The following is a 27365-nucleotide window of genomic DNA, read 5'->3' as shown; positions in this document are numbered from 1 at the left end:
CTCCCCAGATGTACTTTTTCACTCGTCGTGGAATCTGGAGCACATCCCTTCAAATCTTTGTAATTCCCTCGGCCATAAAAGGTGAATTATAATAGATTCAACCTCTTAGGGTTGTTAGGTTTACATTCATATATGCAAAGGGCTTCGGATACGCTTTGTCACATATTTCATCATCCAAACTGCTAACTGTGACTGGTGATGCAGGACTTTATGTGCTGGAACATAACCATGAACAAGGAAGATGTAGTCCCTGCCAAGAAGTTTCCATTCCAGGGACAGAGACAGACAAGTCAACAGATAAATTAAATAGTTAGACATTTTGATGCTCGGTAGGATGGACAAGAAAGGAAAGACGAGAGCAGGAGAGGACTGTGGCATTATCTAGGGTCGTTAGGGACCACCTCTGAGAAAGCGCTGTGTGTGTCGTCCTGAAGGATGAGAAGACAGTGGTGCGAGGACAAGGGTGGAGTGTTTGGCCCAAAAGAACGTGTTGGGTAGGTTCTAGGAATGGATGAAGGTCTAAGTCATCAGATCACACGAGTGTAGGGAAGAAAGAGCTATGTTGCCAAGGTCCTACCAGGAATCCATGATAAGTTTGGAAACTTTAAAGTCATATGGGTTCTTGTGAAAGGTGTGTTAGATTTCTAATCCAATAATGGCTTTGTTTTTGTTTTTTTGTTTTTTTTTTGCTTTTTAGGGCCGCATCTGCAGCATATGGAGATTCCCAGGGTCAAATCAGAGCCACAGCTGCTGGCCTGTGCCTCAGCCACAGCAACGCAGGATGCAAACTGCTTCTGTGAGCCATACCATAGCCCGTGGCAACGCCAGATCCTTAACCCACTGAGCGAGGCCAGGGATTGAACCCACAACCTCATGATTCCTAGTCGGGTTCGTTTCTGCTGCGCCATGATGGGAATTCCGAACAATGGGTTTTAAAATCCTGCATCCAGTCATTCCGCCAATCTGGCTGTCACCACCAGAGCCCAGGATCATCTCTTGCCTGGAAGACTTTCAAAACGATGTCTTGCCTACGCTCCTGTTCCCCAACAAGGAGCTAAATCCCCATAAGGCAAGAAAGGCTTCTTAAAATGCCAACACCCCAATTAAAAACCCTCCGCTGGTTTCCCACTGTACTGCAAAGGATGTGCACGCTCTTTCTTGAAGTCTCTGAGGTCCTCCAGGATCCGACCCCTGCTGTCCTACTCTCACACTCTTCCCTGGGTTACTCAGTCACATTCTGCTGCTTGAAAGGGGGCAGGCTTCCACTCGCCTCTGTTGTTCTTGGGGTTCCCACTGCCTGGAATATGCTTCCCCCAGATATTCTGTGTGCCTGGCTTGTCTCGCTTATGGTTATGCTCAAGTTTCATTGTCTGCCACTGAGCCCAAAGTGGCCTCCCACCCCGACCTCCTCCACGGATGTCCTAAATTACACTCTGATTTTTTCCCCCTTCATTGAAGGTATAGCTAGCTGGGATAACCTTCTTTTGTTTTTTATTTTAATCTGTCTACCTCTATAGGATATAAGCACCTAGACAGACAATATTTTACATGTCATATTGATCCCTGTCACTCTGCTATCTTTTTTTTTTTTTTTTTTTTGGCTTTTTAGGACTGCACCTGCAGCATATGGAAGTGCCCAGGCTAGGGGTTGAGTCGGAGCTGCATCTGCTGGCCTACACCACAGCCACAGCCACAGCCACAGCAATGCCAGATCTTTAACCCACTGAACCACTGAGCAAGGCCAGGGATCAAACCCGCATCCTCAGGAAATAACTAGTCAGGTTTGTAACCCACTGAGCCACAATGGGAATGCCCTCCAGGAGCAATTTTAGTTTTCAAGTTTCGTTACTTAAGAAATACATTTTGAAAGGCCATAGCTAATAGAGAGTGATGCCTCTGATGGGTTGGGGGCAAAATAAATTGAAAATCTTTTGGGAAGGAGTCCCCATTCCAGAGCCATGAAGAACATCCATAATTCATAGGAAGAGGTCAAAATATCAAGATTAACAGGCATTGGAAAGAAAGTGATTTCAACCCTCGTGGAGGCCTTTGGGGGGTTCAAGACCTACCTACCTTCAGTAGAGGAAGTAACTGCCAATGTGGTGGACATGGCAGGGAACTAGACTCAGAAGAAGAGCCTAAAAATGAGACTGAATTGGTGTGATCTCATGGTAAAACTGGAACGGATGAAGAGTTCCTTGTCATGGATGAGCAAAGAAGGGGGTTTCTGGAAATGGACTCTTCGCTCCGTGAAGATGTTGTGAAGATTGTTGCCAACAAAGGATTTAGAATATGACATAAACTTAGCTGATAAAGCAGAGGCAAGATTGGAGAGGACTGATTCCAACTTTGAAAGACGTTCTGCTGCAAAATGCGATCAAACAGCATTTCCTGCTAAGTCACAAAGGAAGGGCCAGTTGATGCGGTGACGTTCATGGTCTTATTTTAAGAAATTGCCACAGACCCCTTAGCCTTCAGCAAGCACAACCCAGATCAATCGGCAGCCAGCAATGTCGAGGCGAGACCCTTCACCAACAAAAAGATGATGAGTCGCTGAAGGATCGGTTGATGGTTAGCAGATTTCAGAAGTGAACTATTTTAATTCAGGTATGTGCATTGTTTCTTCAGACATAATGCAATTTCACTTTTAATAGACTACACTATAGGATCAACATAATTTTATATGTCCTAGGAAAGCAAACACTATGTGTGACTCACTTTGTTGCAGTATTCACCTTACTGTGATGACTTGAGGCTGGCCCTGCAAAGTAGGTAGCCCTGGGTTATTGCCTCCTCACTAACTTCGAAGGTATTATTGCTCAAGGTCACACCACTTATATTGACGGGTTTTGTTCTGAACTACCTTTCCTTGGAAGATATAGATGCTCTCTCTATTTAGTGCAGTTTTACTTGGCAGATTTATCTAGAGTCGTAAACACAATATCTCCTTCTAGGAAAAAGTTGAGCAAGTTTGCTAGCGATCCCTTTAAAAGACGGTGTTTTTGTAATCTGAGCATTCCTCGGCTATAGTATAAATCCACTGCATTGACCTGGGCTGCTCTGCCATCCCATGAGGCTCGAAGGACAAGAAAACTTATAAAAACATGAAGCTCCTGCTGTTTGCTGTGTTGTGAGTGATAATATGCATTGTCTCTGACTCATGTGTCTCATGTCCTCGGCCAGCATCCATGAACCTGGCAGGCACCTTGTTATCTTGAAAGCAGGGTAGAATCTCAGATGCTTTACAGTTTTTGACACAGGAAAGGCTGTGTGGAAGTCCCCTCTTATTTTCTATAAAGACTGTAATTTATTAAAAGGCCTGACTAGTTATTTTGTAGCGACGGCCCATTCATAGTCCCTATTCCAGCATCTTGCCAAAAGTGAAAATGGAACATCTTATTTGTATTGGTGTCCTCTATGCCCAGCAAGTAAGTTCTGTTGAATGAATCACTACACAGGTGAAGGTAAAATACTAAAATCAGAGCCAAGCAGCAATCCACTAAATTTAATAAAAGAACGAATTAATTATGAAGCATTTCATCCCTTCAGTATTTTCGTTAGACTGCAGTAGCGTTATCATTACATTTAACTTAACAATATTCAACTGTGTGGGTTTGCTCAAAGACAGAAATCAGCCTAGCAGTGCAAAACATTTTATCGGCTGTTCCAAGCCCAGGGAGTCCACACCCCAGAGTGAGCCTAAAAGGAGAAAAATTTGAATCTGTACTCCTTCAACTGTCCCCATTCATGAAGATCAACTCTCTTCTACAAGTGAGATTTTTCTAAATCAAGAGACAAATTTTTAAGAAAATAACAGGCTTTCAGCTAACAGTTGAGGCCCAGGGAAAGTCTAGCAATAGAGGCCTGTAAGCCACGTCTAAATACTTAAAAGTTATGGATCAAGTTAACAAAGAGTTGGGTTAAAAAAAAGAATCTATCCTCTGAACCTTGAAAATTATACCTTCATATTGACAAAAGTGAAAAAATAAATGTGAGTAAAGCTGTGGTTTTTGTATGATTTAGAGTTGGCCAAACATCAAAGTCCATGGAATTTAATTATTATTATGCACATGGGGATATCCTGTTTATGGACTGGTGGTGCCTGGATGAGTAATAAGGCAAAGATATAAACAATAGACAAAGTATTATGCGTTTATCCCATAAAAATATGTCATTCTTTTCTTTGTTTCAGCAAAGTCACTAGTTACATTGTTACAAACAATAGTATTCCAAAATTTTTGTTTCAATCTAACAGTGTTTTAGCACAAAATAAAATATAAACAAATGCTACATACATAAAAACGTAGGAGTTCCCTGGTGGCTCAGTGGCTTCGGATCCAGAGTTGTCACTGCTGTGGCACAGGCTCTATCCCTGGCTTGGGAACTTCCACATGATGCAGGTGTCGCAAAAAAAAAAAAATAAAATAAAATAATTTTTAAAAAAGTAAATTACAGTAAATGTAAAGGAGTTCCTGCTGTGATGCAATGGAGAGTGGCAGTGTCCCTGCAACGTGAGGACACAGGTTCAATCCCAGCCTGGCGGCGCCGGTGAAAGGATTTGATATTGCCACTGTTATGGAGTAGGTCACAGTTGCAGCTTGGATGTGATCCCTTGCCTGGGATGGAGTGGCCAAAATAAATAAATAAATGTGAAAAAAGGAAAGAAATGTATTTTTATATATGTTTTCAAGGTTATCCTTCTAAAATATTAAAAAGTATCCATCGAGGAGTTCCCGTTGTGGCTCAGCAGTAATGAACCTGACTAGAATCCATGAGGATGCAGGTTGGATCCCTGGCCTCGCTCTGTGGGTTAAGGATCCATCTTTGCCATGAACTGTGGTGCAGGTCGCAGATGCGGATGTGGCATTGCTGGGGCTGTGGTGCAGGCCGGCAGCTGCAGCTCCCACTGGACCCCCAGCCTGGGAACTTCCATATGCCATGGATGCAGCCCTAAAAAGACCCCCCAAAAAAAGGATCCATTAAAATTAAAAGACATGATATAAACTGTAATTCATGCTTATCCGAAATCTAAACCAAAGTATTTAAGTAAAACTGGAAAGGTTTGAAAATGTCATTGTCATCAGTTTTTGAATGAAAAGACTACTCGCATTTCCAGAACTCGGTATGCATTTAGCTGCCCGTGCAAAGAATTGCAGTCACATTTGATGCACCTTATCCCTAGATGTACACTTGACGAATTTAACAGCAAAATGAATATTCAGTCATGTGAACATATCTCTCACCTAATGCGCCCGTGGTTGACAGTAGCACGCTTAATTCTTAAATAGCTCCAACCATAAATGGGGACAGGAAGGGAAGCTCAGAACTCCGGGAGACAGTACTTCTTTATGCAAGAGTCCCTCACGTGCGTGTCCTTGGAGAGAAAGAAGGGTTCCCACCCAGCCAGGATCTCCACGGCAAGCTCTTCCTTAGCTCACTCCACCCCCAGTGGGGCAGTGTCCTTTCCGCCTTCCTCTCACCTCTGAGTCTGGCTCATGTTTCCTGTCCCATCGCTTCTCGGCCTTTTGGCTAAGATCAAGTGTTGTCTTTCCTGTCCTGCTCCAGGGCTGGAGCCTTGAAAATGCAGAATGTGTAATTTCATTAATTCTGCCTACAAGCTAAATGCCCCAATGTTCACATTTACAACTGTCATTGTGCAATAGAAAAAGGAAAGGTAAGATGCACACTAATAGTTTAAAATTTTAAATTTCCTTACTTGAGATACTGTTGAAGAGCACATTAAAAAACACCATTCCAAGTCGATAGAGAGAGAGAGACTAGAGGAGGAAGGAAACAAATATCTTCGTATGTATCTTTCATAGCACTTTTCCCCTTCTTTTTGTAAGGGAGACATTTTTATTTTGCACTCAGCCCCACAAATTTTGTGGCCAGCTCTGGCTATTGATCATGCTGGACCAGCACTGAGCCCTGGGTCCCAAGTGGCAGCAACAGTCATATATTTTTTCTTTACTTAAAAAAATAAAACTGTGTGACTTTCTCTCACCCAAGTCTAAGGGCAGATCTGAGGAAGGTCCTCAAACACAAATCAGCTCTTGTTGCTGGGCACGGCAAGCAGCAGCAGCGTTTTCCAGAGCTAGAGGAAAACTTGGCTCTGATGCTCATATTATGAGAAGGTAGAAGGATGCACAACAAAATGAGACACAATAGGATTTTACCATTTTCTTTTTTCTTTTTTTTTTGTTTTTTTTTTTGTTTGTTTTGTTTTGTTTTGTTTGTTTTTAGGGCCACACCCATGGCATATGGAAGTTCCCAGGCTAGGGGTCGAATCAGAGCTATAGCTGCTGGCCAACACCACAGCCACAATGCTGGATCCAAGCCGAGTCTGCGACCTACGCCGCAGCTCACCGCAACGCTGGATCCTCAACCCACTGAGTGGGACCAGGGATCGTCGAACCTGCATCCTTATGGAACTGGTCAGGTTCATTACTGCTGAGCCACAATGGGAACTCCGATTTTACCATTTTCCTTTTTGCTCTGATTTAGAATCTCACCTCTTGTAAGCTGGAATCCCTTATAGAAAATCTTATTTGATTGCATTGGACGTTGGTAGGTTTTTTGAAACACGTATGTGTACATAAGCCCAGCCACTAAAGTTCTATGAACATTTTTTTGCTTCTTTTATTGGACTCTGTTTTGGACGTTAGTAAGATGGGCACTTCTCTAAGGATGTATATAATGCCTTTATATTTCCAATGACATATAACATAGTGACTTTTATTAAACACTCAGCACTGAACATTAACTCGTTGAATTAATGTTAAGTTTATTTTAGTGTCGGGCATATTGACTATATTTAATTCTGAAAAGTTTTGGATTTTAGAACACACCACCCCTGATGAGATCAAATGCTTCTAAATCATGGAAGTGTGGATAGGTCACAAATACTTGGGAATTGTATCTTTATCTCAACACCATACCCTCGCTCCCATCCCCCAAAAAGTCCCTGAAAAAAATCTCAAGTGGAAAAACAGTCCACTCAGAAGGCAGCTGAATCTTTGGCTGCAAGGCTCCCTGGGCAATCGTTGAGCCCTGGAAATTAAATTTGACTCGCCTTCCTCTAAATGTGTCTCTGACACCTAAGGCATTGCTGAAGTTAAATAACAGTTAAGTGGGGATATCTCGTTGGTTGCATTTTTAAAAATATACCATTGTTCTTGCCTCAGCTTCTCTATCAATACCAGCAAAAAGCCACCTACCACCTCCTTTTCATTCCTTGAAAATACATTCTCTTACTTCCCCCACATATGTTTCCGTCAACTTGACCCACAGGATTAATTTCAAGTTTACCTTTTTAGGATTTCCAGGGAATGTGTGAAAGGATCTGGCCCTGCTCTTCGGGACATCTGCTCAAATTCCAGGCAGAATGGACAGAGAGGCTCCTTTCCCGAAAGGTGACGTGGCAGCACTTTTTTTAAAAGACACCAATCCTTGATGGACACAGAGCTGCATCCTCCGCTCAACCAGCATTACAGTGCTCTCCCCTCAGAGGAAGGCTCCACCAGTTCAAAATCACCTTGCGATTCATCCTGCTTCAAGGCTCGGTTGTGCATCTGCCATTGTTGTCAAAGGAACGTGACTTCCTCCTTGTATTCCCATTAGAGGAATAATGGAAGGCGTTCGGCTTCTTGGCCATTTGCACTCCAGCTTTTCACAAGCTCTTAAGGGAAATGAGAGCAAATGATGGATGACATATTAAAGGAGACGGATGATGAGTCAATGAGAACGTCAGCTAGGTTTTCATACTCTACAGGGCATGGTAAATGCGGTGTTTGGTTTGCATTTTTTTTAAAAGCACATCCATCTGGTGAGGTTCAGAAATTGATGCATGAACCTCTAGGCACCATGCTGATGTTTTTGAGGTCAGGCTGATGAAATTGAATGGGACTTCAGATTTAGTGTTAAGAGCCATGAGGGCCAAACTTACACTCTTTAAATCTGTCACGTTTAGCAACTATCAGCAGAAAAATGAACTTTCAGTTGTCTCATTGAGACAATTAACTTGTTTTCACTGCCCCAGAATACCTTCCTCCCTCCAAGCAGCCAAACAGTATCTACTCTGCAGCCTTCTCTGCAAAACACGGCAGCCCAGAGCAATCTTCCCTCTTCCCCACGTCTATTGTTTGATTTCCACAGTACTAGAAATTAACCTTCAAGCCTTGTTTTGATTCTTGTGCTTGACACTTTTAACCATTTAACTCTTCGTATATTCATGTTTCGTCTCCTCCACCAAATTGTGAGTTCTTCAAGGGACCTAACAAAATCTATCCTACTAGTTCAATAACTTAGTGTTATCTGACATTCATGTATTTTGTATTTATATGTTTGTTTGTTTATAATCTTCCTCAGTGGAATTTAAGCTTTAAGAAGGCATTGACTTTGTCTTCCATCTCTGTATTTTCAGAAGCATCAAGAACAGTGCTTGGCATTAATTATAATAGCCAAGATATGGAAACATCCTAAAGATCCATACGACCGTCCACAGAGTGAATAAAGAAGATGTGGTATGTGTATATTGAAATGCTACTCGGCTATAAAAAAGAATGGAGTGATGCCATTTCCAGCAACATGGATGAACCTAGGGATTTTGTCATATTAAGTGAAGTCAGAAAGGTAAATATCATATGATAGCATTTGTATGTGGAATCTAAAAAAAGGATATAAATGAACTTATTTACAAAACAGAAACAGATTCGCAGACATAAAAAACAAACTTATGGTTACCAAAGGGGGCCGGGGGGAGGGATAAATCAGGAGTTTGGGGGATTATCAGATACACACTACTACATATAAAATAGACCACAAAGTCTTCCTGCAGAGCACAGGGAACTATATTCAATATCCTATAATAACCATAATGAAAAAGAAAAAATAAACAGAAACAGTGCCTAACAAATAGTAGGGGTTCAATAGATTTGTTAAAATGGGTAAATGAATAATGACTGAATTACTAACTTGTGTTTTCCCCTTTAATTTAAATCATAAAGCATTTGCTTTAACAGAGTGTACAGCATTAAGAACCTGCTGTTAAAGGGTTAAAAGTCTAGGCTTTATAGTCACACGGGTGCAGATTCAAATCTGCTTTCTTGCTTACTGTGATGCTCTGGCTCTCTGATATTAGGCAAACCACTAAACTCCTCTGTGTCTCAGATTTATCTCCTTTATGATAAGATAACTGTATGTCCTTCATAAAGTTGATGCATTAAATAGGAGTTGGTCAATACAATTCTTGACATGTAATAACTGCTCAACTGTTCATTGTCCAAACCTGTACGGATTATTACAATGCTAAGAGGATGGCAGTGAAAAACAAAACGAAACAAAAAAACTAATAATTAATTCTTCTATTATAATTAGATACTCTCTGGCAACAAGTTTTCTCCCGAACATACCCACTGTGATTTTTTTTTTTTTTTTTTTTTTTTTTTTTGCTTTTTAGTGTCCCACCCACAGCATATGGAAGTTCCCAGGCTAGGGGTCGAATCAAAGCTACAGCTGCCGGCCTACACCACAGCCACGCAGGATCCGAGCTTCACTGGCGATGTACACCACAGCTCATGGCAACGCCGGATCCTTAACCCACTGAGCGAGGCCAGGGATTGAACCCACAACCTCATGGTTCCTAGTTGGATTCGTTTCTGCTGCGCCACGACGGGAACTCCCCCACTGTGATTTTTCAGGTGGATCATTCAAACATGGGTTCAATGCCAGGTAGAATCATCAGAAAAACCAGAACTAGCAGAGATGTATTTCATGACACCAATTAGATGAACTGGAATGCCACTGGTGGTAAACTGAAGTTATGGTATTAAGGCAAAAATCTGGATCAGATGATGTATTAAGAGTGCAGGATTACTAAACAGAGTGGCACGACATACCTATTCAGAGCATCAAGCAGATCAAGGGTGAGAACCAAGTAAGAAACAGAGGTAATGAAGACATTAAGGGGAAGCACTGGGAAGACCAGAGGACCAAATACAAGAAGAAAAATAAAGATCAAGAGAGAAGAATATAAATACTTATCACGTCAGAATGCCAACACAGTCAGCGACGTCTACACAGACAGAAGACCACTTATCTGATGCAACTGATATTTCTCTATCCAAAAATGTCATGTAAAGTAAAACAAACAAGGTTTTACAATTATATATTTACCTAAAACCTTATTTTGAAATTTTATTCTAACCAAAACGTATTAATGTATCAGTCTTTGAAACAGAACTAAGACCTCGTGCATGTGGATCTATTGTCTATTCTTTCTTGTATAAACCACATACTGCTTTTATAATCTATGGGCTGTGATTCCAAGTTTGGCTTTCTTCAAAGGGAAGCAAGAGTTTTGAGTTAAATACCAAATAATGTATGAATTTTTGAAGATTTTTAAAAATTTGTTTCCCAACCTTTGTTTCACATTCACCAACTGATTGGAAGCATTTTACCCACCAGTTTTTTTTCAAATCTTTCTGAAACTTGACATTCAGATTTCACCAAAACAACAATTCTCTATCTTTTGTAGTTTATTTCATGAGGTTGCATAAATGAGTATAACTTGCATAAACTCACGTTTGGGAAGAAACAAGACTAAATCTTGGTAACTATGGGGCAGGAGTCCATGGAGTTGACTGTATACTCTAGATAACTTACTAGCTGTGAACTTTGGCACACCTTGGCCTTAACAGGAGGAGGAAGTGTGTCAGTTTATCTAACAAGTTGGTTAAATCGATGCCTGTTAACAAGTCTTCTGTTCTACCTGGGGGCATGCACGTTGGTTGATTTTCCCTTGAAAATAAAATAATTTAAAAAGGAAATATGTATCGAGAACTTGCTGATTTCCAGGCACCATCTTAGTTGTTTTTTTTTTTTTTTTAATTTAAGCCTCACAATTGCCTTATGAAATGGGTATAGCCTTGTCATATGACAGTGAAATAGATGCAAATTCAGGAGAATCAGAGCCAGGACTGACACCCAGGCCTGCTAATGGCTGAGTCACGGTCTTTCTCTCCAGGAGAGGAAGCTGATGAGATTCTGTCAACAGGACCAGGCAAGCAGGAGCTGGAAGTGCGTGCTTCTGTGTTTCTCTGCACTTTCTCACATAAAGCTAATAGCTAAAAGGCTGGGTTTTCTTCCATACCCAAGGAAAAACTAATTTGCTTTTCTTATATTTGTACAATTGAAGATGATTTTCAAAAATCTCATACTGGACTGCTGTACTCCTGTAGTCTGAAATAAAGTAAAATAACGAGCCTTGATGGAAAGCAGTTGAGGAAGGCATTTGCTGTTGCAATTTTTAAAAATCACCCTGGGCTTACCCAGAACGAGTTTCCACAGAGACCATCATCTTCAGTACTGAAGAAAAATATACATCTTCTTTTAAAATGTCTCCTGTGACTTAATTGACATTTTTAATATTTTACCTTGAAAAGTTTCAAATTAACACAAAGTTAAAAAGAGTAAGGTAGTGACTCCTATGCCCTAATCACCCAGGTTCAGAAATTGCCCACTCATGGCCATCTTTCAACTACCCTTCACCCACGACCCTCCTCTTGGATGGTTGTGAAGCAAATAGGCATCGTACTATTTTATTTGTAAATATTCTAGCATGTTTCTCCAAAAGATGGAGACTTTAAAAAATAATACTCAAAGTGGAAGTTCCCACATGGCACAGTGAGTTAAGGATCCGGGGTGGCCACGGCTGTGGCGCAGGTTGCAGCTGTGGTGCGGGTTCAGTCCTTGGCCTGGGAACTTCCACATGTTGTGGGTATGGTAAGAAAAGAAAAATAAATAAATAAATAAATATGGAATTGCAGCTAAAAAACTGATAATGCTTTAATATCCAATGTCCAATTATTGCCGCCCAATCATAATGCTAATACGAACATCGAAAATATACTTCCATTTTTCATTTTTCAAAGTTAAAAACAAACATTTTTCAAAGTTAAAGAATGTTTGGCAGCTCCGTCTTTAAGCTCTGTCCCACGTGGCGTGTACAAGGACACCCCTGCGCCTTCGGTCCTCAGCTCTTCTCTGTAAGGATGTGCCACCAACGCTGTGCGGAGTCAGTGCCACGTGGTTCATTTTCCTTTCCAGTTTGAAGGATTCCTTTTCAGTTTTGTTGAAGGATTATGTAAGCCGTGCATACGTTTCAATGTCAGATCTGCAACATGAGGTCACTGAAGAGACGCTGAGTTTCTGTCCCTGGAACCTTCACCTCGTTCTCTACGCCCCTCTAAGAAACCAATCTTTAAATGTTTGTTTTTCCTTCGATTTTTAAAAGATAAGCAAATACATATATGGACTTTTGTAGGCCCCCATTTTAGCTACATGATGGCTACGTTACATGCATTTCTCTAGTCTGTATATTTTATTGAATGTATTCTAGAGATTCCCCCACAGTAAAATATTGAAGTCTGACATATTCAATTTACAGCATAAGACTCTTCGTGTGGATGTTTTATCACTTTTAAACAAGTCCCCTATTGCTTTAATGAATAGTGACATTCAAAAAAAATTATACAAATTTTGCACTTTTTTGAAGGTTCTTAATAAATCATGACTTTTTTTGAACCATCCAAATTTTTTTTTTTTTGCTTTTTAGGGCCGCACCCATAGCTAGGGGTCCAATCGGAGCTACAGCTGCCGGCCTACACCACAGCCACAGCAACGCAGAATCCGAGTCACGTCTTCGACCTACACCACAGCTCATGGCAAGGCTGGATCCTTAACTCACTGAGCGAGGCCAGGGATCAAACCCGAAACTTCATGGTTCCTAGTCCAATTCATTTCTGCTGAGCCATGATGTGAACTCCCCAGCCATGACAGGAACTCCCCCCAAATTTTATATATTTATATATATATGCATTATATGAACACACATATATAATGTGTGTTTGTATATATATATGCATACCCATGTAGTTCATATATACTATCATGGCTAAAAAGACATAGAAAGGTTTCAGAATTTGCTTATCTATTTATATGAAAGGGTGAGAATATCAGCATCTTAGTTTTGTTCCTGAACTGCCTTTCTTTCTCCAAAAAAAACTTCTGATTTGAGGCCTAAGTAAATTCCAACATGGATAATATAAAATGAGAAATTTTAAAAATATGATTGAAACTTTTTGAGGAAAAAGTAGATTTATTACTTTTTGCATATTTTCAACTGTTATTGTCTTTTCTAGGCTTAGACCTGGAAGAAACTGCTGTTGCTGCTATAACAATAAAGCCAAAGGAATTTGAGACCAGGCTCTGAGGTTTGCCGTGTGTTTTGGTAGCATTTACCTCTGCTCTCCTTCTCACTCTCTTATAATTATATTCATTTTTTTAAAAGCAAGCAGAATACTTATTAAAAATTTCTATCATAGATGAATTTCTAAATGAGTTACCAATGCATTTCCACGACAGCCAAATTTTTTTTTTTGGTATTTTTTTTAGGGCCGCACCCTCAGCATATGTAAGTTCCCAGGCTAAGGGTCAAAAGGGAGCTGTAGCTGCTGGCCTACACCACAGCCATAGCAATGATGGATCCTTAACCCACTGAGCGAGGCCAGGGATGGAACCCACATCCCCTCATGGATACTAGACAGATTCATAACCCGCCGAGCCGCAATGGGAACTCCCTGTGTTCCTAGCTTCTTATGCATTGTTTTGGAACTAATGCTTTTATTCCCAGCAGAAATAAATACATCCTTATTAACAATACACGCTGCGATCTCAAATTGAGTCCAGCAAATGACTTTTCTTTGAACCTCTTATCTTGAAAGAATTCCGTGTTCACCGAAAGTGGCAGGAATATTGAGCAAGTTGGTCTCACACACCCTTCGACCTGTACTTTCAGTGGTGACATCTCGCAAAACTGTAGTAAAATATTACAACCGGAGAATGAAAATGGCACAATCTAGGAAGCTTACTCAAATTTCCTAAGTTTTACAAGCACTCGTGTGTGGTGGTGGGGCGACAGGGCGCCGTACACACCAGTGTATCAATGTATTGGGTGTGATTTTATCACGTGGGTAGATTCATGTAGCCGTCACTGCGGATCCAGACACAAAAATCAATATCCTTTTGTTACCCCTGCACAGCCAACCTCTATCCTTCCTTGTCTGACCTTTTTCAAGCATTTCCATCTCTACAGAGACCACCTCTCTAATTTTTGTCATTTCTGGAATGTTGGATAGATGACATTTTATAAAGCAGCATTTTGAGGCTGGTTTTTTAAAACTCAGCCTTATTTCCTTTAGATGGACCCCAGCTTTTGCCCGTCCTGCTAGATAACAGTCTTGTTATGCTCGCATCACAGGTTTTTTTGGTTTTTTTTTCCCCCAGTCACTTGTTGAAATACATTTGGGTTGTTTCCAGTTCGAGGCTATTACCAATAAAGCTCCTATGAACATTCATGTACAGGTTTTTGTGTGAAAATTAGTTTTCATTTCTCTGGGATAAATGCCCAAAGCTACAATGGCTAAATTGTGCAGTAAGTGCACGCTGCGTTTTTAAAGAAACTGCCACACTATTTTCTAGAGTGACTGTGACATTTTCATTCCCACCAGCATGTAAGCGATCTGCTTTCTGCGTTCCCAGCAGCATTTGGCGCTGTCACTGCTTCTTATTTTAAGGGCTGATAGGATGGAGTGATGTCCATGGTTTTAATTTTCATCACCTGGATGGCAAATAATGTTGATCGCCTTGTCATGTGTTTGGTGCCCATCTGTAGGTCCTTCTCTGTGAAATGTGAAATCCTTTGCTCATTCCCTGATTGACTATTCATGTTATTACTATTGAGTTTGGGGAGTTCTTTACAGATTCTAGACATAAGACCTTTATTGGATATGTGGTTAGCAAAGGTTTTCTCCCAATATATAGCTTCATCTTTTTCTTTTTCTTTTCCTTTTTTTTTTTTTGTCTTTTGTCTTTTTAAGGGCCACACCCTCGGCATGTGGAGCTTCCCAGGCTAGGGGTTGAATCGGAGCTACAGCTGCTGGCCTACACCACAGCCACAGCAATGCAAGATCCGAGCCATGTCTGCAACCTACACCACAGCTCACGGCAATGCCGGATCCTTAACCCACAGAGCGAGGCTGGGGATCGAACCCGAAACCTCATGGTTCCTACTCGGATTCGTTTCCGCTGTGCCACGACGGGAACCCCAGCTTCATCTTTTTTATTCTCCTCACAGGGTCTTCCAGAGAGTTAAAGTTCTTAATTTTGATGAGGTCTAATTTATCAGTTTTACTTTTTTATGGATTTTACTTTATTTGGTGTCAAGTCTAAAAACGCTTCACCTAGCTCTAGGTACCAAAGATTTTCTTCTGTTTTTTTCCCCAAAAGTTGTAGTGCATTTACATTTAACATCGAAGTCCCCATGACATGTTTTGAGTTAATTTTATGTAAGGCATAAAGTTTCAGTTGAGGTTCATTTACACCTTTTTTTTTAACCCTCAGAGTGAAAGGTCAGAAATATATGCCTAGATGGAGATCCCGTCGTGGCGCAGTGGTTAACGAATCCGACTAGGAACCATGAGGTTGTGGGTTCGGTCCCTGGCCTTGCTCAGTGGGTTAAGGATCCGGCGTTACCGTGAGCTGTGGTGTAGGTTGCAGACGCGGCTCGGATCCCGCGTTGCTGTGGCTCCGGCGTAGGCTGGCAGCTGGAGCTCTGATTGGACCCCTAGCCTGTGAACCTCCATATGCTGCAGGAGCGGCCCAAGAAATAGCAAAAAGACAAAAAAAAAAAAAAAAAGAAAGAAAGAAATACATGCCTAGAGTTGGAAAGTAGAAACCAAAGTGAAATTCTCCAAAGCTTAGTGCCTTTTGAACATCCAGAAATGAAGATAACATATAGATGATGGGTTTTTGAATGACTCAAACAAATCATCTAGCTGTTTTGCCACTTTCTAGTCATGGCCTTAACATCATCTAGACATAGGAGAAATGCCTATAAGGATAACTAGTTAAACATTTAAGCTAGCTGCAGTCTCGTCTAGCCCGATGGTAGGAAATGCTGACAGTTAAAAAAAAGCCTCCTTTGGGAGTTCTCATTGTAGCTCAGCAGAAATAAACCTGATTAGTATCCGTGAGGATGCAAGTTTGATCCCTGGCCTCGCTCAGCGGGTTAAGGATCTGGCGTTACCCCGAGCTGAGGCATAGTTTGCAGATGCAGCTTGGATCCATTGTCCCTGTGACTGGGGCTAAGCCTCAACTACATATGCCGTGGATACGGCTGTAAAAAGAAAAAAAAAAAAATCACACTTCTGAGAAAATTGTGTTTTCCAGTTCCCTATTCTTCATGACAAACCAAGTAGCTCTTATTCCAAGTTGTAACTCTAGGGATGTTGTCTAGATTCTGGATATTAAACCAAAGACTTAATTATAATCTTATTATACACAGGGGATATTCCTAACAAGCAAAGGTCAATGCCATCGACCTTGGATGAAGTCTTTTTGGCTTCCCTCATGTAAACAACAGATTGCATTATGTGGACTCCCCCACTGAGAAAACACCCATGATGCTTGGTGAGGCAGGACGCTGCTGGAGAAGGGGCGAAGGCGCTCGAGGAAAGTGTACAAACACACGTTTTCCTTTTATGACAATTTTCGACAGTTAAGAAGCATTTAGTGGCGTGATCTAACTCGGTCCAAAGTGCCTTGTAAAACTAGGGTGAGAGAAAGTTAACTACACTCGGTGGGAGCTGATGTTTCCTCTGGTGATGGGTCTCGTCCTGAAAGAAGAGAAAACAAGGCAAAGGGACCCAGAGACAAGAGACCGTTTCTCTTGAAAAATAAATAACACCAGGAAATGAAGCGAATATCTGGTCCTCATTTGGGTGAGAGGTTGGGATTCAGGAAGATCTCTTCTGGCTCATGTTTGAGAATTTCAAGGAGGTTTGCCCTTTCTTAGAAAAGAACATAAGAAATGTGTTTGGAACATGGAGCTTCGCGTTTAAAATAACAACAACAACAACAATAATAAGCTGTTCTGTTGTGAAAGTCTGTTTAACCCTTTGCTGTGTTTTAAGACACACAAGCCCCAGTCTTGGAAATGCAGGTTAGAATTTAGATTGTCTCATTCACAGAAGACATCTCTCCAGCAATTAAATCCAGCCTCAAGAAAACTACGGTGAAACACTATCAGTTGGGCTTTGATTCAAATTAAGAATATAAAATAAGGAGTTCCCGGAGTTCCTGTTGTGGCTCAACAGAAATAAACCCCCAACTAGTACCCATGAGGATTTGGGTTCGACTCCCGGCCTTGCTCAGTAGGTTAAGGATCAGGCATTACTGTGAGCTGTGGTGTAGCTCGCAGCTGCAACTCGGATCTGGTATTGCTGTGGCTGTGGTGTAGGCTGGCTGGTAGCTGCAGCCCCTATTAGACCCCGAACCTAGGAACTTCCATATACCACAAGTGTGGCCATAAAAAGGAAAGAAAAGAAAATAGTAAAACCCTATGAGGTGTTTTGAAGATGAATTTCATTTCTATTGTTATTAGCAAGGCCAATCTCCAAATGTTGTGTGATTGTTATGGACCAAAAGCCATGAATTGGGGATGGGAGATGGGTTATATGAGTCACTACTACCAGGGTATAGATGATTGCTGTCCACTCTTGGGAATGCGTATTATCTATACACTTCAGCCAGTAGACATAACTAAACATCACTTGTTCGGGCTTTTCTGCTACTTACTTTCTCCCCATGGAGAATGCACATAAAGTGCCCAAAATGGTCTATCGTGATAGAGTATATTTTCCAAAATAGATAAAATAATATCTTCTATTCCATATTCGCTTCTGGCCCCCACATTTTATATCCAGAGATGGGGTCTAGGTTTCCTCCTCATTAAACTGGATGTGGTGTGGCTGCGTGGCGGTCCTGAGGCCGTGTGACCTCCAGGGCTGGGTCACAAAAGGCAGACAACAGAAGCTTTTGATTTGTTAGAATTCTTGCTCTGGTCACTTTCAGCAGCCATGTGTCTATCAGAACGTCCTGAGGCCACCACGATGGAAGGAACTCCAAACGAACCTGTGTGGGGAGACCTTGTGATCTGTTGGCTCTCAGAATCCATGAAGTAGGTGCCTGGCCAGCCCCCAACCTCTTTAGCCTCCCTCATCCCTGCTTCAGGTGCTCCAGGCAACACCTGCAATCACAGGAGAGACCCCCAAGCCAGAATCACCAGAGATTATAATTACACAGTATTATTTTAAGACACTAAATTTGGCGGCGATTTATTATATGTCAGTAATCAGAGCACCTGTTGACGTGTGCATTTAATCGAGCAGCTTGTTGATGTGGTGAATGAGAAACTTTGAACCAGTATGTAGAAAGAAGATTATGAAGAATGTGGATTCGATTCTTCATGTCCTTTCTCTGACCTTTATTAAAGGTCTTTTCTTTGATCAAGAGACTTCAGGTCATTTCTCTGACCCTTTTTTTTTAGGGCCACACCCACGGCATATAGAGGTTCCCAGGCTAGGGGTCCAGTCGGAGCTGCAGCTGCCGGTCTACACCACAGCCATGGCAACTCGGGATCCAAGCCTTGTCCGAGACCTACACCACAGCTCATGGCAATGCTGGATCTTTAACCCATGGAGTGAGGCCAGGGATCGAACCGGCAAGCTCACGGTTCCTAGTCGGATTTGTTTCCGCTATGCCATGTCGGGAACTCCTCTCTGAGCCTTTATTAAAGCCCTGTCTTTCTTCCTTGTTCTGCTGTTGCTACATGCTTCCTCCGTGAGAGGAATAGGGGCTCGTTTTATCGTCTCCGCCCCTCCCTCTTCAGCTCCGCGAATTGTTTCATCGCTGAGGCCCCTCTCAAGTCCCTCATCCTCTTAGCCCTCAGGGACCTTTCCAAACTTCTCTCCCCTTCTGGTGACATTCACTTGCTATCTCAAGTCCATCTCGTGTGTGTGCATGTGTGTGAACCCACGTAGCCTCCCCGAGTAGACTGTAAATTTTTTGTTGTCCTAGCATTTTAGGTTATATGCCTCTATATCCCATTGAACTGTAGCAGAGTGCTTGACAAAACCCCATGATTAATTTATTGGATACACCGTTTTGATGGCTGTGATACTGTGACATCATAAGAAATATACATTTGGGAGTTCCCATCTTGGCTCAGCAGAAACAAACCCGACTGGTACCCATGAGGCCTCGTTCAGCAGGCTAAGGAGCCAGCGTTGCTCTGAGCTGTGGTGTTGGTCGCAGATGCAGCTTAGATCCTGTGCTACCGTGGCTGTGGTATAGGCCGGCAGCTGCAGTTCCTATTCCACCCCTAGCCTGGGAACTTCCGTATGCTGCGGGTGTGGCCCTAAAAAGCAAAAAAAAAAAAAATGTGTATATATATATAAATTTTTAAAAAGGAAATATATATTTGGCCTTTGTTCCCATTCCTGGCACAGAGCTACTAAAACTCTTGGAATTTCCTGCAATAAATCGTAAAGGTGTCTTTTGTTATGGTAATGGGATGGCTTCGGAAAGCACCTAAAGATGGGAGTTGGTTGCCAGTGGAGTCCACAGTATACTGTGAGGTTGAAAGTTTCAGTTTTACTGATCATCTACCTGAGATGCGAGAGGGCTCTGAGATTTGAGTTCCATCACTAGCCAATGATTTAATCAATCAAGCTTGTGTACAGAATTCTCCATAACCCAAAGGACATAGCCCAGCGAGGCTCCAGGTTGGTGAACGCATGGAGGTCCTGGGAGAGAAGGCACTCTAGACAGTGCGTCTCTTCCATCTGGTTGGTCTTGAGTTACATCCTTCTATTATAAGACAATAATCTAGTAGGTAAAATGTTTCTCCAGGTTCTGCGAGCTGCTCCACAAAATTAATTGAAGGCAAGGAGGGACTGTGAAAATATCTGATTTATAGCTGAAAGGTCAGAAGCACAGGTGACAACCTGGACTTGTGATCGGCATCTGAAGGGGACTGCAGTCTTGTGGGCCTGAATGAACCCTTAACCTCCAAGATCTGGCAATATCCCCAGGTTGATATTGAGTTGGGTTGCAGGGCACCCAGCTGGCGTTGGATATTTGCATGGTGGAATAGAAAAAACACACACATCAGAACTGCTGTCAGAATCATAACCACCAATTCCTTTTTTCTAACATCAAAATAGATGCTCACCAATCAACTTGACCCAGTCATTTGAAAAGACAGATTTCCATGCATAAATCTGTCCATTTATAAAGTCAAAATAACACATTGAAAAATTATAATGTGGGAGTTCCCGTTGTAGCTCAGCAGGTTACAAGCCTGATTAGTATTGCTCAGTGGGCAAAGGATGTGAGCTGTGGTGTAGGTTGCAGGTGCAGTTCAGATCCCGCATCGGTGTGGCAGCCGCAGCTCTGATTCAACCCTTAACCTTAACACACGAGTGCCACAGGTGGTCCTAAAAAAAGCAAAATAATAATAATAATAATACTTGCTGAGTTTTTTCTCATAAATATGCAAATCAGTATAATATTCTTGTATCTTCATGGTCCACCACTATACTACTGGATAAGAAGCTCAGTCTTTGATCTAATGAAAAAAATATGATTGAGGCTGTAGACATATTTTCTCTTGTTAAAGGCTCTTATTACTAAGATGATTCCGATGCTCAAAAACTTTATCTCGTTTAGGTTACGCATGACATGGAAATTAAAATTCGATTTAAATCTATCCCTTCAAATTTAAGCTGGTTATTTTAATTTGAGTCAATACACAAAAGTCATACATTATTTTCTCATATGACTCTCTTGACCACACAAGATAATCAAAGCAAGCATGCTGTGTTTTGTTGTATAATAGCTTCAAGCCCACATAATTAAGTTTGAAAAGAACAACCACTCAAACTGGTTAATCAGTAGACAAAAGCGCTCCAGGACGCTTGAATTTTTCACTTTTCAACTAGCTGATTTTGTATTGTTTGAGCCAATCTAAGACTGAGCCTCATCAAAGCATGTTTGAAAAAAACCTTCAGCTGACATGCTCAGTCTTTGACTTGGTGCCTGGGACAGCAACCGCAACCAGGCAGAATGACCCTCATGGCCGGAGTGCCCCACTCAGGACCGCGTGCTGCACTGTGAGCCTGGAGTCATTCTTGGAGGGGCAAAGAGAAGCTCAGCTCCAGATGGAAAGCAAAAGTCAGTGACTAGGAGAATGAAAGGTCCTCAGGGCAAAGGCTTAGTCACACTCAATGTCAACAATCTAGGAGCCAAAAACCAAGTCATATTAGCAAATAAAAAAGGAAGTGAGCAGTAATAGAAAGTTATAACAGCCCCACCAGTTTGGTATTTTCTTCCACTGGAGTCCATGTGATATTTAACTAGGTTGCTTATGATAGCTATTTATAGATGCTGTTATAAAGAATTGTGTGAGTTTACATACACATAAATAAATACACAGTTGTAATCACTTAGGACAAATAAAAATTCAAAACAAGAACCAAAGAATTCATACTTTCATCTCATGTTTGTATAGGCTTTCATGAATTGGAGTGTTGGCAATGATGTTGAAAAAGCCATATGACCACCCAGAACTAGAAACATCACTGCCCATGTCAATGTCCAGTGTTCTCCCTTTCGGTGACTGTGTACATTATCCGTTTGTAGTCACCTATCTCATCCTCTGCTTATCAAAGGCCTCCAAGTTGTGTCGAAGGGAAAAACAGTCATTAGTTTTTAATCAATGATCAACAGAGGGACCTAAGATGTATAGCTGGTCCTACAAGATCTGAAATGGTTGCTCATTCCAAACCCTTTAAGTAGACATGTAGCACTACAAAGATATCAGACAGGTTCACTGTTTACCTTTGAGGACCCCATCGAGCACCTAGTCCAGACGAATTAAACTGAACCAAACTGAATTAAACTGGATTGAACTACATTGAAGACATCAACAAGACAAATGGTGGAGAACACGTCATAGCTGCCTACCCGCAAATAACTTCAGGTTGCAATGTCAACATAGCATTATTATTCAAAACCAGCAGCAAAGCAACATTCCCAGGGTACAAGCACAGCAACAAGAATGTCGTCCATCCAAAAATGGTTTGCTCAAATCCTACCATTAATGTATCAGTCCAGACCCTTTCACTTCCAAGTACCATAAACCTTGAATCAACTTAGCTCAAGACCCAATCCCCATTCTCACCAAAAGCAAGCTAGATATTGATGGGAAGCCTGATTCACATACTCATCCCTGGCACTGAGCAGAAGTGTGGTTCCATACCCTAAGGAAGGTTGGTGTGAACCGTATATGCTTATAACATACACACACATTCACACACGCAGGCCATTTGAGCCGTACAGTTAAGGCTAATCTCAGGTATGGTTAGATTAGCTGGAAGTGAGTCACAAAGGCAGAGCTGTCTATCCATCTTTCAGTTCTTTCAGAGGGCTAACTTCATCCTTTTCCACTGCATAGAATTTTCTTCTCTGGGGCCAAAATGATTGCCTCGGCACTTAACTTTCATACTCACCTGTTTCAGCACCTCCGGCAGAAAGAACAATTCTCTCCCTCCATCTCTATGTTGATTTCAAGAAAGGACTTTGAACTTAGTTGGCTCAAGCACAGAAGCCTTGAGCTAATCTCTACTGCCAAGGAGAGGAAGCATCGATAATCAGCCCATATGGTTCACATGCCCATTCCTGGCATGGAGTCAGAGAAGAAGCCTTTCCCAAAGTGAGGGATTTAAAGACACACACACATACCTGTAGCATTTGGCTAGTACAATTAGTCCTTTATAACTGTGAAATAATTATTGATCTTCTCCCTAGGTGTTTTCTTTTAAGATAAAGCAAACACTACTGGGAAGAATGTTACTAATTTTGAAACCCTTTCATATGAATGAGTTTATTGAATATTTTATCCTGGATAGATGACAAGAAATATGACACCATCGGGCAGTGGTAATAGAAATTAATGAAAAGGCCAAGAATGGGGGTTGGGGATGAGGCAATTAGATGGTGTCAAGGATAAACTTCACCATGTTTGCAGTTTTGCCCCTAGCATAATTTCGCCCTTCAATTCAAAGAAGCAACTCTTAGTTAAATATAAACAATGAGTTGCAAACTTTTTCAAGATACAAAATAAAGAAGTGTTGGGACTTGTAGATGAAGAATGCAAAGAAAAAGACCACAGCTAATATGCTCAGAGGCTGTGCATGTGAGAACTTCTGAAATCCTATCCAGGTATTGAATCTGATTTTGCAAAAATGGCATCGCTAATTATTTTTTAACATTTTCCCTCAAAGCCACATTTGGAACCTAAGGGCAATTAATTTGTCCAGTAAATGTATCATACTGTAGTGATAAAGTAGTGACTATGTTTAGTTAAATTCTCAAACCTAGCAAGCAATTTACAAGGAAATGAATGTCAAGTGTACAGATGGCTCCTGGAATCCCCAGCTTCTGAGCCTGTCTGCATTCAAGCCAGTCTTCCAGATGAGATTTTATTGGAAAACAGACAAATTTTTTTTTAAATCTCAAATGAGAGATTCTACAGCCTCTTCTAAATTCATAACCACAGAAGTAAATCAATGAAATATAGTGAAAGAAAATAATAACTAACAGCTACCTCTACTACCAGGGTAACTGACTGGGACCAGCGTGGACAGAAGGTTCTAGTGGAACACGGGGCTTTGGAGCGAGGCAGACCTAATTTAAACCTTACTTTCCCTGAATATTAGGCGTCCAATCATAGGCAGTCTACTTAAATTCTCTTTCAGTCCCAGCGTCCTCATAAGAGTGCACGAATAATGGATTAAATCTGACAACCTGTAAACCGTCATCGTGTTAATGGAGTAGATGTTCGTAGAAACAGGTGGCACTGTTACTGATAAAACTGTCTGAACGGTTCCCCTGGGAGACCTTCGACGGGCTTTAGGGGAAGCCCGCGTCCCCGCGTCACAGTCACAGTGGAGAAATCATCTCTTGCAATCCAGCGGGCCAGAACCTCAAAAGCAAGTAGACAGATGCCAGGCCTAGATGGAGAAGCTGCTTCTGTAGAACTTATAAACAGTTGGCATGAGTGAGAGGTTCTTGTGACTTTCACTGGCCGCCGATTTGCCTCCTCACTCTGCTTTAGGCCACCCTCCGTGCTATGAGAAAGAGGATTCCACTGTGTGTGCTTGGGAACTCAGTGAGACCTCATCGCACCCCTAGGCACCTCCCCCCCAAAAAAAGCATTATCTAGATACCATAAATCACAAACCACTTCTGGAATATTTTAAGGACCCCTTAGCCATTACACAGGTCTAGGCAGCATAGAAGAAGGTGATTTAATGACAACTTTGATTATGTAATACTTCTAATGACTTTCATGGCAGTGCAAAGTCGGGTTCCATTAGCTAGCCCTACAAAAACGATATCGCCCTGTCTAATGGCAGAGTGACAAGGAATTGTTTCACACTAAAGACTTATGGCCTTCTTTTTTAATGCATTCAAAATGGGGAACTCACGGCGTAGACGGTATTTCATTCCCTGTTACACAGGCCTGACACTGAACCCTAATATTTTTTAGGGCAGTAAAAAAACAACCAACCAACAACATAAGCAGACACCAACAATTAAACAATCTTCATACTTATGTTCACCAACCCTGAGGTTCTAACCCATTTAACTCTGCTTTCTCCCACTGTCCTCTAAAACCCTTTTTATTTTGATTTTGTTTTACTTATTTATTTGTCTTTATAGGGCCACAGCCATGGCATGTGGAACTCCCAGCCTAGGGGCTGAATCAGAGCTATGGCTTCGGGCCTCCACTACAGCCAGAGCAATGCAGCTACACCACAGCTCTGTGACCTACACCACAGCTCATGGCAACACCAGATCCTTAACCCCCTGAGCGAGGCCAGGGATCGAACCCACATCCTCAAGGATACCAGTCGGATTCGTTTCTGCAGTGCCACAACAGGAATTCCCCAAACCCTTATTAAAAGTATGTGTTTCAGGCTCAACCCCTTATTAAAAGTATGTGTTTCAAGTGTGAGGCTCAGCAGTACCCCTCTGGATCGTGGGGCTGCTGACTACAGTGGTGAAGGAAGGTCAACTTCAGGTTTCATCTCCTCAATATTTTAGAGTTCAAGAAAATAATGCTTAGGCAATTAGGCTTCTCCCCACCCCCAGCCCCAAGTACAAGGTCAGTTTGACACTCTGAATGGTTAAATCATCCTTGGCAAAGAGTCTGGACTTGGCAGAAGCTCCATAATGAGAAATTCAGATGACTGGTGTCATTTGCAACGTGAGTGTTCTGCGTTTAATCCAGCCCGGCTTTGTTTTTGTAAGGAACAGCTCTGGCTTAAAAGAAGCCAGGAGCATATTGCAGATTGTCACTGCTTTGACATTAGATGTGGTCCTTACCTTTAAGGGCGCCTTTTAGCATTAAACTCTACACAGAAATAAGCAGTGCCGGCCTTCTCGAGTCCTTCTGCTGCCTAGTACCCCGAGGATTCCCTCTGCTTCTTGCTCTGGTTATGAAAAATGCAGAACTTTCTCTAAGGGAGAGGTTGGATTTCATTGAGGAAAACAGAAAACTCATTGGCTCACCTACCCTGTGTCTTCTGGATTTTCAACTATCCCTTAAATGATAAAAATACAGATTTTCAGAGGGTTTTGATCAGATTAAGATTTGCAGGCTCTCCAGCAATTTGTCTGCTGGGTCAATACACACACAAAAATAATTGTCAAAGATCTCATGACCAGGCTTTACAGTACACATCATTGGATTCACCCAGGTCCATGTGACTTTAAGCTTGAGCTTTTTTTATACACTCTTCTTATCAGTTGAGGGGGGACAGGAAAACCATCATTTTTTCCCAAGTTGATCATTATATGAAAATTGTCCAGTGAGTTCAAAAAAATATTGCCTTCAATCTTAATTAAATCCCTTTACTCTCCTAATTCTTTCAAACTTGCTCAAAGTCAACAGAGAAATATAACAAATTATACAGAGTGAGAAATTTTGTAATAAGAGGATTTCGTAAGTAGAATATACTTTTTGTTTTTCATTTTAGTTGTATTGCCAAAAATGTTATGAGAAGTCCAGGGAATCTTAGATTTAACTCTGACACTATAAGGGAGGAGAAATTTTCTTCTATCCTCTTGGATCCTGTCACTGGGGTCTGCAAATTAAACTCCTGGCAGCAGATTAACAGGAGAAAATGTGCATGTTTCTTTATTGGTTTTAATATTTTTATATGCACTTGACGTCGCAGAAAAGAAGTGAAAACTCAGAGAAGTGGTTAGACTTAGATGTTCATATACCATCTTGATATAGGGTGATAAATTTTGGAGCAGTGACTAGATGAGTAGAAAGGGATCTTTTGGGTTTGGGGGACAGTAAATTGTGGGAAGGTAAATACGGGGAAACAAATGGAAAGTAAGAGTTATTTTAGTAAGGTTTATTTGTGCGGACTAATCTCAGTGCTGATTTTCCAGCTTCCTCATGGCCATAAAACTCTTCTGGAGAAGGGATTTAGGAGCGTCCTCATTTCTCAGAAGTTTCTGCTTTTAGTCAGATAAGGGAAGTTCCCATATGTCTTCTTTATACCTCAGCAGATTCTCAATTGCCTTCAGTTCAAAATAATCCATATATCAAAGTGACATATCTTGGTGTGATGTGTTCTAATCCCCTTCACTGCTATATTCCTCAGGATATTTGTTAGTCAATTCATGTCTCTGGGATTCCATTTCTACACCAATGGATTAAAGACATTGGCATAAATTCCTAAATTTTTTCATCCTTTGATTTTCTTTTTTTTTTTTTTCCTGGATGGTCATTGTGGGTTTCATTTGCAAAAGCTCCACAATTCAGTTATGCGCTATACAGCTGTAATTACTCTTAGCAGAAAAAAAAAAAGTGCAAATTTAACACCAAAGAGAATGGACTGATACAGTTTCCCTAAATTTACTCATCTATTCAAAACTGTATTGAGCACATGATATGGACACAGGAAGATGGGTAAGAAAAATGCAGTCAGGTCCAAAGATGAGACTCCTTTACATGGAAAGGATCCAGCAAGGGTAAATAGAACTCTGTTTGAAGGCAAGTTGAAAGCTTGGAGGGTTTCTCAGGATCTAATACATTAATTCTAGTCTCCTGATGGGCTGCTTTCCCCCACAGTTTAGTGACACTTCTGGGGATGGTAGAAAGTTAAACTGAGTCGTATGTTTCTCTATATCCAAGGACCGCATCCTATGATCAAGTTCTACCCAACACCTTGGCCCCTTTGACCCTGAAGGACTTAATAAAGGACCCAAGAGAGTCCCTCAAAAAGAATGTGTCTGTAGCGTCCCTCCAGTTTCTTGTAGGCAGAACTGGGGAGGAGAAGATGCCAGACCCAGCTTCAGGGGAGATGTGCAGATCCAAAAGGCAG

General features: G+C 41.5%; 1 protein-coding gene across 1 annotated transcript in view; it reads left to right on the top strand.

Annotated features, from left to right (window-relative positions):
- LOC102164422 overlaps positions 1–14935 on the top strand; it is a 410010-nt gene extending 395075 nt beyond the window's left edge. Inside the window, exons 9-11 of the transcript XR_002336182.1 lie at positions 7317–7412; positions 8423–8631; positions 13200–14935. The gene's annotated coding sequence lies outside the window, so the exon portion shown is untranslated. The remainder of the gene's footprint in view (positions 1–7316; positions 7413–8422; positions 8632–13199) is intronic.

Source organism: Sus scrofa, chromosome 10, assembly GCF_000003025.6.
Source record: "Sus scrofa isolate TJ Tabasco breed Duroc chromosome 10, Sscrofa11.1, whole genome shotgun sequence".
NCBI classification, from domain to species: Eukaryota; Metazoa; Chordata; class Mammalia; order Artiodactyla; family Suidae; genus Sus; species Sus scrofa.
This window is presented reverse-complemented; position numbering and strand designations above follow the sequence as displayed.